The 13,775-nt window shown below is 36.6% G+C and overlaps 1 protein-coding gene across 8 annotated transcripts in view; it reads right to left on the bottom strand.

Annotated features, from left to right (window-relative positions):
* DLG2 (discs large MAGUK scaffold protein 2) overlaps positions 1-13,775 on the bottom strand; it is a 1,809,506-nt gene that overhangs the window by 1,704,358 nt on the left and 91,373 nt on the right. The window lies entirely within an intron of this gene.

Below are 13,775 nucleotides of genomic sequence, written 5' to 3'. Positions count from 1 at the left end.
ATAAATTTCAGGTGTATATCATTATATTTCAATTTCTGTGTAGATTACGTCATGTTCACCACCCAAAGACTAACTACGATCCATCACCATACACACATGTGAATCACCCCTTTCACCCCCCTTCCTCCTCCTTCCCCTCTGGTAACCACCAACCCAATCTCTGTCTCAATGTGTTTGTTTGTTGTTGTTTTTATCTTCTATTTATAAGTGAAATCATACAGTATTTGACTTTCTCCTGACTTATTTCGCTTAGCATAATACCCTCAAGGTCCATCCATATTGTCACAAATGGCCAGATTTCATCCTTTTTTTTTATGGCTGAGCAGTATCTCATTGTGTACATATACTACATCTTCTTTATCCATTCATCTCTTGATGGGCACCTAGGTTGCTTCCAAGTCTTGGCTATTGTGAATAATGCAGCAATGAACATAAAGTGCATATATCTCTACACATTCATGTTTTCATGTTCTTTGGATAAACACCCAGCAGTGAAATAGCTAAATCGTATGGTAGTTCTATTCTTAATTTTTTGAGGAATCTCCATATTGTTTTCCATAGTGGTTGTACCAGTTTGCACTCCCACCAGTGTAAGAGAATTCTCTTTTCTCCACATCCTCTCTAACACTTATTTCTTGTCTTGTTAATTATAGCCATTGTGGCAGGCATGAGGTGATATCTCATTGTAGTTTTGATTTGCATTCCCTAACTTTTCATTTCCCTATCTTTTCATTTTGTTGATGTTTTCCTTTGCTGTGCAGAAGCTTTTTAGTTTGATGTAGTCCCATTTGTTCACTTAAAACACATTTTTCTTAGTAATTGATGGATCAAGCGGAAAAAACGATGGACTGTGCTGTTCTAAAGGGTAAGATAAATTTTAAAATTCTAGGAATTAGAGAGTAAATTCTTTTAAAAATCTAGCTTATGAAATATATTAAGGAGAAAACTGTACTCTTTTGAGGTCTTTTCTCAACTAGAGATGCACTAATATAGAGTCTGCAGTGTCTATAAAAAGTTTTACGTAAAAGTTCTATAGAACTTTCTGCAATGATGAAAGTATTCTCTGTTCAGTCAAACAGGGTAGCCTTTAGACACATGTGATTAATGCAAGTAAGGAAATTAATTTTAAATTTATTTAATTTTAATTTATTTTAACCAAAATTTAAATAGCTACATGGCTACCATATTGGACAGTGCAGAGCTAGACTAGTACTAAGAGAACAATTTATATCTTTAAGGCTTACATTAGAAAAGAAGAAAGGTCAAAAACGAACAAGCAAAGTGTTCTCATTAAGAAGGAAGAAAAAATAGAAAATCAAAGAACACAGAACGAATGAGGTAATAGAGTAGTAAAAAGAAAACAAAGCTACAAAACTTTTTTAAAGGATAAAGTCACAAAGCCAAAACTTAGTTTCCTGAAAAGACTAATAAGATAAACAAGCCTGTAGCAAAAATGATTGAAAAGAAAATGCCTAAATATACAATCTTGGGGATGAAAAGGAGACAAGAAAAATAAACATTTTTAATCTTAAGCTAGTACAATAACAACTTCATGATTGAAACTTGAAATAGATGAATAATTTTGTAAAATAATTATAATTTTTTAAAAGTTCAAAAAGAAACAGAAAAATTTAATTTAATAGACTTAAAGCTTTGAAAGATAAATTAGTCACTAAAATCTATCTACCAAAATAAAACAGAACACTTTCCCAGATGGTTTATAGCAATTCAACCAAATCTTCAAAGAGCAAATAATCCTTATCTTACACAAATAGTTCTAGAGAACAGAAAAATAAAAAGAAACTCTCTTCATCTTATGAATGATCCTAATATAATGTCACAGAGAACACAAAAAAGGCTAAACTTTTTATGAACATTGATGTGTCAATATTCAATAAAATAATACTGTATTATAATAATGTAAATTCTAGTTATACCTTGAAACTTATGAATGCAAGTATACTTTGCCAATAAAAAGTCTATTGTTGTAATTTCTCCAATCAACAAATCAAAGGAGAAAATAACGTAAAATTTTATCTCAAAAGGTAATAGCATTAGGTGGCAATTAAGACTAAATAAAATTATCTCAAAAGATACTGTATTAGGTAACAATTAAGACTACTGACTGTATTCTAAGTTATATATCTAGAAGCTTATTTAATCCTCACAACAACCTCTGATGTATTGTTATTCTCATTGTACAAATGAGGAAGCTGTGGCACAGGGAAGCCCAATATCACTCAGCTTACAAGTAGCAGGGCCAAGATTTGAATCCAGACTGTCTCATTCTAAAGACCATGCTCTTAACTATAACATATATTCACCCTCAAGCCCCAGTTATTATTTTGGGGTAGGGGGAAGAGAAATCTTATCAAACTAGAAATAAAGGAAATATTCTAAAATCTGAGAAAGGATATCTAAAATCTGAGAAAGGAACACCACTAGCAAACATGTCGCTTTATGATAAAAAGTCAAAGCTTCCTATTTAAGAACATAGACAAGAAAGAATGCCTATACATTTCTAGATAATTGGATAGCCATATTACAAAAGATAGAATCAAACCAATACTTCATACAAACAAAAAATAAATTCTACATGGGTTTAAGACCTGTGCACCAAAGGCAAAACCTTAAAAAACTTAAGGGACAATATAGTATAATATCTTTGTGACTTGAAGGTAGAAAATGATTTCTTAAACAAGACCCAAAAAGCATAAACCAGAAAGAAAATGATCAACAAGTTCAACTATAAGTAAAAATCAAGGATTCCACTATTATGGAACAAAAAAACAGATACTGGAGACCAAATAGCAGTAACAGTTTAGCAGTTTTTTCTATATTTACTAATCTGATCTTTGACCCCAATTTCTTTTTCTAGCTAGTGTTTCTGAGATACAAATGTTAAACTTCTACATGATCTTTTGGATTTTTTGCTGTTTTGTCTTTTTGGTGTATTTTTTTCTGTTTTTACTGTTTTTTTTAGAAAGAGGCTACAGAAATAGGCCATTGGGTAACTGTATCCATTTAGAATCATCCCTGCTTCTTGGATAACCAAGGTTGATAGCCTCTACCTAAAATACAGTCACGCGTCACTTAATCACAGGGATGCATTCTCAAAAATTGGGTTGTTAGGCAATTTTGTTGTTGTCAAACATCATAGAGCATATCTACCCAAACCTCGATGGTATAGCCTACTACATACGCACCTAGGCTACATGGTACAGCCTATCGCTTCTAGGCTACAAACCTGTGCAGCACGTTACTGTACTGAATACTGTAGGCAGTTGCAACACAATGGTAGGTATTTGTGTATCTAAACACAGAAAAGGTACAGTAAAAATATAGTATAAAAGATAAAAAATGGTCATCTGTATAGGGCACTTACCATGAATGGAGCTTACAGGACTGGAAGTTGCTCTGGGTAAATCAGTGAGTGGGTGGTGATTGAATGTGAAGGCCATTACTATATACTACTGTAGACTTTAGAAACATTCTACACTTAGGCTGCACTAAGTTTATTTTTTTAATTATTTTTTCAATAATAAATTAACTTTAGCTCACTGTAACATTTTTACTTTAAAAACTTTAATTTTTGGGAGGCTGGCCCCGTGGCCGAGTGGTTAAGTTCGCGCGCTCCGCTGCAGGCGGCCCAGTGTTTCGTTGGTTCGAATCCTGGGCGCGGACATGGCACTGCTCATCAAACCACGCTGAGGCAGCGTCCCACATACCACAACTAGAAGGACCCACAACGAAGAATATACAATTATGTACCAGAGGGGCTTTGGGGAGAAAAAGGAAAAAAATAAAATCTTTAAAAAAAAAAAAACTTTAATTTTTTTAACTTTCATAATAACAGCTGAAAACACAAGCACATTGTCCATCTGTACAAAAATATTTTCTTTCTTTATATCCTTTATATCCTATAAGCTTTTTTCTATTTTTAAATTTTTTTTATTTTGATTTTTTTTTACTTTTTAAAATTTTCTATTAAAAACTAAAACACAAACACACACATTAGTCTAGGCCTACACAGGGTCAGGATCATCAGTATCATTGTCTTCTACCTCCAAATCTTGTCCCACTGGAAGGTCTTCAGGGGCAATAACACGCATAGAGCTGTCATCTCCTATGATAACAATGCCTTATTCTGGAATACTTCCTGAAGGACCTGCCTGAGGCTCTTCTTGATGAGATGTCACTCTTTTCAGAAATAAGTCCATGGTGGTTTGCTTGGTTTGTTTCTTTTTTCATCATAGATTTGCTTGTAAGCAGATAATACACCATGAACATTCCTCTCTGTTAATGAAAACCTTTCAGCGTTAGCGTCCATGTTTTCAAATTTTTTAAGGAAATTGTTGAGGTCTGCAAAAGCTTCTGCTAAACTCTTCACTGTGAATTTTTTGAGGGTTCTTCTTTTCCTTCTCCTGCAGTTTCATTTTCTCTTGCCTCTTCCTTAGCTATGTGTTCCTGTTCCAATTCCAACAACTCCTCAGTAGTCAATTCCTCAGAACCACCTCTAGGAGCTGCTCAATGTATCCTCATCCACACCCAGGTTAAAGTTATTTGCCATCTCAACCACAGCCTTGTTGATTTTTGCAACCTCCTCATCCTTGGCAAATCCTTTGAAGTAATGAACGAACCTCTTGAGTATCTTCTTCCAGATGCCATTCATACACTCCTTGGTGACATCACCCCAAGCCCAAGCAAGATTCTTGATGCAGTCATAGATGTTGTATCTTCCAGAATTGCATCAGTGTCTTCTCAGTTGTTTTTCTCAGTTGCAGCAATAGCCTAGGCAAAAGTCCTTCTAAGGCAGTAGGCCTTAGAAGCTGCTATAACTTCTTGATCCATTGGTTGGATCAAAGAGGTGTTGTTTGAAGGGAGAAACACCACTTTGATATTGGGATGAAAATCACCAAAAAAAGGAGGGTGTCTGGGAGCATTACCAACATAAGAAAAATTATGAAAGGTATGTTATTCTTCCAACAGTACTTCTCCATTTCACTGGCATAGCAATTCAGAAGGGCATCTTGGAAGAGAAGCTGGGTCATCTATGACTTTTTATTGCTCCTCTAGTACACTGGCAGCATGTACTTATCGATATGCTTGAAGACCCTGAGGTTCTCACTGTGCTAGATCACAAAGGGTTTCAATATGTAGCCTGCAACATTGCCCCCAAGCAAGACTGTTATCCTGTCCTTAAAAGCCTTGAAACCTGGCATTGACTTGGCCTCCTTGTGGATGAAAGTTCTTTCAGGCATCCATTTCCAGAATAGGAAGGGTTTCATCCATATTGAATACTTTCTCTGGCAAGTAATTTTCCTCCACAATGAGCTTATCTGGAGTTTCCAAAAATTCTTCAGCTGCATTCAAATCAGCACTCACAGACTCACCACTCACTTTCACATTATGTAATGAATAACGTTTCTTGAATCACTTAAACCACCCAGAGTTAGTAGTAAATTCAACATCGTAGTCAGATCCAGCCTTTTCTTTCAACATTGCAAACAAACTTTTGGCTTTGGCCATGATCATCATGGTGCTGAGAGGGATTTACTTCTGTGGCTCATCTTCAATCCAGGTCATTAGAAGTTTCTCTGTGTCTGATATAGGCCCTTCTTGAATTTTTTCTAGTCTTATTGTTTTTAGTGAAGCAGATCCTTTAACAGCTTTCATCACTTTGTTCTTGTTCTTTAATATTGTAATTATGGTGGAATGGGACATGCCTGACTGTCAAGCAATAACCATCACTGATTTTCCACCTTTGCACTCTTTAATAACTTTCAATTTCATTTCCAGGTCAATCACTTGATGTGGCTCTTACTGGCAATATTAGCAGTAGATTTTGTATGCTTTCGGGCCATGATGAACAAAACAATGTAAAATTAAACCAAGCACAAGAGAAAATTACCCAATCAAGAGACTTGGTAAACACGAGTCTCTGAGGCTGAGGCTGTGGCCTGCATAACATGGCATACTGTTTTACAGTGAACATTTTTTTATGAGTAGAAAGAGTACACTCTAAAATAATAATATAAAGTATATTATAGTAAATACATAAACCAGTACCTAGTCATTTATTATCATTATCAAGTATTACATACTGTACATAATTGTATGTGCTATACTTTTATATGTCTGGCAGCACAATAGGTTTGTTTATACCAGCATCATCACAAACACGTGAGTAATGCATTGAGCTATGACATTATGACAGTTATGCTGTCACTAGGTGATAGGAACTTTTCAGCTCCATTATAATCTCATCAGACCACCATCCTATATGCAGTCCATTGTTGACTAAACAGTTATTATGAGGTGCATAACTGTGTATCACTTTCACCAAGTGACCTTTATGCCATGAGAAAAGTTCAAAATCATGCTTTTTATGTCATTTAACACTATTAAAGTGCCAAAAGAGAGTGATATGGTAGATACTTTAACTATCTCAATGAGCCTTAACATGATTATGTCATAAGGACAATTGAAAGTATTCTTAAAATCTACCCCCAGTACTAACATAATAACTTGTTTATATTGTTTCTTTTGTTCTTTCAAAAATATTTATTATTCATTTATTGTACGTAAGGCACCTACCATGCATTAAGAAGGTATAAACATTTAAACAAACAAACAGTTCTCTGACCTGGAGAAAGTGAGAGGAGGTGGGGAGGGCCAGGTGGGACAACAGATATATTTAACAGAATGTAATTGCCATAATAGAATTAAGTGAATAATGCTATGATACCAAAGAGAAAAGAAAAACTATTTATGCCTGGGGTTGGAAAGACTATTGGTGAAAGTTTTCAGACAGGAGCATTAGTACTGGTCTTAAATGATGAGTGAGAGATTTTAGTGTGGAGGTAAGCAGAGGGCGGTGCAAGTTGTAAAACAGCATAGTCTAAGTCAGGAAAGCATGAATGACTGAGGCATATTGCAAGGAAGGGCACAAAGATTATTATAGTTGACATATATGTTGAGCTGAAAAGAAAAGAATGTTCAAAGCACTTTTGATTGATGAACGAGCACTGTATATGCATTCAACACTCTTCACATCCATTCACTTGTTCAACAAGCTCTAAGCACTACAGATACAGCAAGAACAAAATCCCAAACATTTTAGTAGAGGGCGAAAAACAAAGATGCAAAACACAGACTGTCAAATGTGACAAATGCTTTAGAGAAAAACAAAGCAGGGGAAGGGAATAAGAAGTGCCAGGAATAAAACAATGTGATTTTAAATAGGATGATCAGGGAAGGTCTCATAACACTCATATTTGAAAAAGTGAAGGAGCAAGCCATACTGCCAACTGGAGGAAGAAAATTCTAGGCAGCAGAAACACATCCAAAGACCTGATATATATGAATAACAAGAAAAAGGCCAATGTGGCTGAAGGAGAATGATTAAGGAATGAGAATGATCTATAATGAAGATAGTAGGAAATCAGTTCAAGATATTAACAAGGGTTATGCAGGCTGGTATAGACCATTGTAAAGAATTTGGCTTTACTCTGAGTAAGATGAGCCAATAAGTTTTGAGCAGTGGAGTGATCTGACTTTCATTTTAAGAGAATCACTCTGTTTGCTCTGTTGAGACGGAAGGAAGGCAAGAGAGAAAGCATGGATACCAGTCAAAAAATACAATAATACAAATAAGAAACAATGATGGCTTGGACTACAGTAGAACTAGTGAAAGTCGTAAGACATAATCAGATTTGGAAGATATTTTTGAATCACTCCCTGACAGACTGGATGTGGATTCTAAGAAAAAGTGAGGGAGTAAAGAAAGACAGTAAAGTACAATGTGGCACACAGTAAAGTCTTAATAAGTATTAGTTGATCTGAATTTAACATTCAACACAATTAGGCTGCAACTTACATTTCCAGTTGTAATTCCCATAATTATTCGCTACTGAAACCAAATTCCCTTCGTCCTTAACCCCAAATTAATTTTAAAATTTCTCTACCTTTAGTGTCTTGGTTTATTAGTCCTTTTGTTCTAGTCTGGCTCCTTTAATATTTCTCTCAATCCTTACCTCATTCTACCCTGCCAGATTCTCCCCATTATTCAAGCTCCATCTCAAGCCACATTTCCTACATGAAAGATGCAAAATTACAACACAGAATGAACCCTTCCCTTTCTCTACTTCAAGGCTACATATATGACAATTAATCTTCACAGCAATATATTGTGACACAACATAGTATATTCATTCATGCAATAAATATTTTTGAGCCCACAATATGTCATCATCTTTATTATTTAATTTCTTGATAAGTTTTGCCTTATCGCTAATATGCAGCTTGTCAGAAAGATCTAGGCTTAAATCCCAATTCTACCACTGACTAACTATGTGACTTTAAATAAGTTATTTCACTTCCCTGAGCCTGAGTTTGTCCATTTGTAAAATGCAGGAAAATAACAACTACCTGCTGAATTGTTGCCGGGGTTTATTAGAATGTGTAAGTGGGCACAGACCTTGTATGATACTGGTTACATCTCTCTCTCCTAGGGAAGAAATTGTATCTCCTGTGGCATTTTGTACATTTCCCTGCACATAGCATATGCAATAAATAATTGGTCAACACAAATTTTGAGCCCTTAATGCATAAAAAAAAATTGCAAATGGATTTAAGGCCTAAATTTTCAAAGCAAAATTTTAAGATTTTCAAAAGAAAACATAAAAGCTTTATGCTTATGATCTTTGAGCAAGTAAAGATTTCATAAATAGGACACAGAAAGCATAAACAATGAAGAAAAAGATCGATTAAGTTGACTATATGAAACTTAATTTTCTGCATCAAAAACCATCATTTAAAAGAGAGCAAACAGGGGCTGGCCCTGTGGCCGAGTGGTTAAGTTCTCGCGCTCCGCTGCAGGTGGCCCAGTGTTTCGTTGGTTCGAATCCTGGGCGCAGACATGGTACTGCTCATCAAACCACGCTGAGGCAGCATCCCACATGCCACAACTAGAAGGACCCACAACCAAGAATATACATCTATGTACCGGGGGGCTTTGGGGAGAAAAAGGAAAAAAATAAAAAATCTTAAAAAAAAAAAAAAGAGAGAGAGCAAGCAGACCACAGACTAGAAGATATTAGTTCTTTATATACGCATGCCTAACAAATTATTTAGCATAAAGAATATTTAACTGAGTGACGTCACTGAGTTTGGTGGAGTAGGAGACCCCAGCCTCCATCCTCCCATAAAGATCAACACTTAGACAGCTATCCATGAATGAAAATAGCTCTGGGAGAGCCCAGGAGTCCACTTAAGAAACTTCAGCAACAAAGAAAAGCAAAAAAACCTGAGAATAACTGTATAAAAGGGGAGAAAGAACAGTCTCGTTTTGCCTGCATCATCCCATCCCCTAGTCCAGCATTACTCAGCACCAAGAGGGAACTCCTCATCTTGAGTTTCCCTCACTGGGAAAAGAAGAATGGAGTGAGTGACCAGCTTCCTCAGCCTTTCAGGGCATGGCATGAAGGACTCACTTCAGTTTCACCCCACGCAGAGACTGGAAAAGCTGAGATGTCTAGAGACCCCTAGGAACAAGGAAGAAGGGGAGGGGCTACCAGTATCAGCCATGGTGCAGGAGCTACCACAGCTCCCAGTGGCCTGCTCTGTAGAAGACTCCAGCAGCCTTTGTCACTGAGGACCTCAACAGCCCTTGTGGATGTTGCAGACTTCCCCAGCTTTCATCACTGAGGACCTTGTTGCAGACCCCAGCAGATTGCTCCACAGATTAACCCAGTAGCTTTTGCCACTGAACAAACCAACAGCCTTCACAGCTGCTGTGGACCCCCAGCATATTTCATCACTGAGGTTTATGCCCCACAGGTTTTCACGTTTGCAGATGCCAGTTACGTCCACCTACCACTCACCACCCAAACCTGGGATACAAACCAGCAGCCAGCCCTGGCTCTGATGTTGTACACACACAGCTTAGACCCCCAGCTGATCACTACTACTACTACATGCTTATATGTGGCTAGCCCCTGCAGCTCTGCTCCTGCAGGCCACTGGCCCAACTTCTGTCACCAGCCTCCACTGCTGTATGTGATCCCAAGGTAGCCCCAACAACCACACAAGTACACACCAACAGCTAGGACCTCCACAACTGCCAGTGTGCCCAAAGTTGGCCCTGGCCCCTATTGCTGGCCCCAGCCCTCACCTCTAACATGTGTGTCTTCAGCCGTCTCTGACACTTTGCAAGCATCTGCAGCCAAGTGTATGCTTATGATCAGCTCTAGCCACCACTGCAATCTGTCCCACTCCCCAGTCACTGGATCTGAAAGTGCCACTGAGGATGTCAATAGCTGTTATAACCACTGAGGAGCCCCCTCAGCTCAGATCAAAGATCATGCAATTGGCGATGTCATGGACCCCAGCAGACTGAGCCAAGGAAACACACATCCCCTGGAACCTAGCTGCCACGTGTCCCTGCACTTAGTGTCCAGCACCACTAGACTCAGGGTCACAGTATGCTCCAGTGTGCCCCATCTGTAGGTGAACACCTACCTTTCTGAAGTCAGTCCATAAAGTTAGGAAGAGGTGACTGCTTCTTTAAATATGCAGATACCTATGTAAAGTTACAGGGATCATAAAAAATCAGGGAAACACAACACCACGGAAAGAACACAGTAAACTTTCAGTAACTGACTCTAAAGTAATAGAGATACATGAATTGCCTGACAAAGAATTCAAAATAATTGTTCTAAAGATGTTTAAGGAGCTACAAGAGAACACAGATACACAATTTAATGAAATCAGGAAAACAATACAAGAACAAAATGAGAAGTTCAACAAAGATAGAACACCAAAAAACCCCAGAAATTTTAGAGCTAAACAATAAAATAACTGAACTGAATAATTCAATAGAGAGCTCAATAGCAGACTGGACCAATCAGAAGAAAGAATTAGTGAACAGAAGACAGATCACTTGAAATTAGCCAGTAGGAGGAGCGAAAAGAAAAAAGAATAAAAAGGGATGAAGAAAGCCTACAGGAGTATGGAATATCATTAGGAAAAACAATCTAGTCATTATTTGAGACCTAGAAGAAGAAGAGAGGGAGAAAGAGTTGGAAACTTATTTAAAGAAATACTGAATTGAGAATTTCCCAAATCTTGGGAGAGACTGGATATCCAAGTTCATGAACCTAATATGGCCCCAAACAAATTCAACCCAAATAAATCTTCTCCAAGATACATTAAGATAAAACTCAAAATTAGGGGCCAGCCCAGTGGCGCAGCAGTTAAGTTCACACATTCTGCTTCAGTGGCCCAGGGTTCACCAGTTTGGATCCCAGGTGCAGACTTACACACTGCTTGTCAAGCCATGCTGTGGCAGGTGTCCCACATATAAAGTAGAGGAAGATGGGCAGCTCAGGGCCAGTCTTCCTCAGCAAAAATACGAGGTTTGGTGGTAGATGCTAGCTCAGGATTGATCTTCCTCAAAAGAAAAAAAGAAGAAAAACTCAAAAATAAAAGAGAGAACCTTGAAAACAGCAAGAGGAAAGAATCTTGAGAGCAGCAAAACATAAGAAAAGTTCCCTTGTCATTTACAAGAGAATCACCATAAGGCTATCAGCAGATTTCTCAACAGAAACTTTGCAGGCCAGGAGAGAGTGGGAGGATATATTCAAAGTGCTGAAAGAAAAAGCCTGCCAACCAAGAATATTTTACAACAAAATCTTTTCTTTCAGAAATGAAGGCAAGATAAAGACATTTCCAACAAACAAGCTGAAGGAGTTAATTACCACTAGACCTGCCTTACAAGAAATGCTGAAAGGAGTTCTTCAAGCTGAAATTAAAACACACTAATCAGTAATATGAAAATATAAAACACATTGGTAAAGGTAAGTACATAGTCAGATTCAGAACGTTCCAATACTGTAACATAGTGGTGTGTTAATCACTTAACCCCAGTATAAAGGCTAAAGAACAGAAGTATTAAAAATAACTTCAGATACAATAATTTGTTAATGGATTCACAACATAAAAAGATATAAACTATAACATCAAATGAAAAAGGGGGATGGTTAATTGGTAGAATTTTATAAGCAACTGAAGTTGTTATTAGCTTAAAATACACTGTTATAACTATAAGAAGTTTTCTGTAAGTTCCATGATAATCACAGGGCAAAAACTTACAGAAGATACACACAAGATAAAGAGAAGGAAATCAAAGCATACCACTAGGGAAAGTCATCAATTCACAAGGGAAGACAGCCAGAGACGAAGAAAGAAACAAAGGAATTACAAGAGAGCCAGAAAATAATAAGACCATTAATAAGTCCTTACATATCAAGAATTACTTTAAACACAATTTTATTAAGTTCTCCAATAAAAAGGCATAGAGTGGCTGAATGGATAAAGACAAAAAGCAAGACCCCACTATATGTTGCCTACAAGAGACTCACTTCAGTTTTAAGGACACACACAGACTAAAAGTGAAGGTATAGAAAAGATATCCATGCAAGTGAAAACCAAAAGACAGAGGGGTAGTTATACTTATATCAGACAAAATAGACTGAAAAATAGAAATAAATAAATAAAAATAAAGATAGGTAAAAACCATAACAAGTGACAAAGAAGGTCACTATATAATGATGAAGGGGTCAATTCATGAAGAGATATAACAATTGTAAATATATATGCACCCAATATCAGAGTATCTAAATATTTAAAGCAAATACTAATAGATCTGAAGAGAGAAATAGACAACAATACAGTAATAGTAGGGGACTTCAAGACCCCACTTTCAACAAAGGATAGATAATTCAGACATAAATTAATAAGGAACATTGTTTTTGAACTATACTTTAGAGCAAATGGACCTAAAAGACATATACAGAACATTCCATCCAACAGCAGAAGAATACATAGTTTTTTCAAGCACACATGGAACATTCTCCAAAACGGATCACATGTTAGACCTCGAAACAAGTCTTAGCAAATTTTTAAAGATTGAAATCTTACCAAGCATCTTTTCTGACCACAAGGGTATGACATTAGAAATCAACACTAGGAGGAAAACTGGAATATTCACAAATATGTGAAAATTAAACAACACATTGCTGAACAACCAATGGTCAAAGAAGAATTCAAAAGGGAAATTTTTAAAATCTTGAAACAAGCAAAAAATGGAAACACAACATACCAAAACTTATAGGATGCAGCAAAAGCAGTTCTATGAGGGAAGTTTATGATGATAGATGACTACATTAAGAAAGAAGATCTCAAATAAGCAACATAAATTTACACCTTAAGGAACTAGCAAAAGAAAAACAAACTAAGCCCAAAGTTAGCAGAAGGAAGGAGATAACAAAGATCAGAGCAGAAATAAGTGTAATAGAGAATAGAGAAACAATAGAAAAGACTAACAAAACTAAAGAGATTGTTTTTTGAAAAGATAAACATAATTGACAAACCCTTACCTAGACTTATCAAGAACAAAGAAAAAGTGCCCAAAAAATAAAATTATAAATGAAAGAGGAGACATTATAACTGAGACTACAGACATATAAAGGATAATTAGAAACGACTATCAACAATCATACACCAACAAATTCAACAACCTAGAAAAAATGGATAAATTCCTAGAAACATACAACATACCAAGACTGAATCATGAAGAAACAGAAAATCAAAATAGAACAATGACTAGAAAGGAGATTGAATCAGTAATCAAAAACCTTCCAACAAAGAAAAACCCAGGACCTAATGGCTTCACAAGTGAATTGTAGCAAACATTTATAGGACTAAGACCAATC

The sequence above is a fragment of the Equus asinus genome, chromosome 20, assembly GCF_041296235.1.
Source record: "Equus asinus isolate D_3611 breed Donkey chromosome 20, EquAss-T2T_v2, whole genome shotgun sequence".
Taxonomy (NCBI): domain Eukaryota; kingdom Metazoa; phylum Chordata; class Mammalia; order Perissodactyla; family Equidae; genus Equus; species Equus asinus.
Note: the sequence above shows the minus strand (reverse complement) of the source record. Positions and strands in the feature narration are given on the sequence as shown.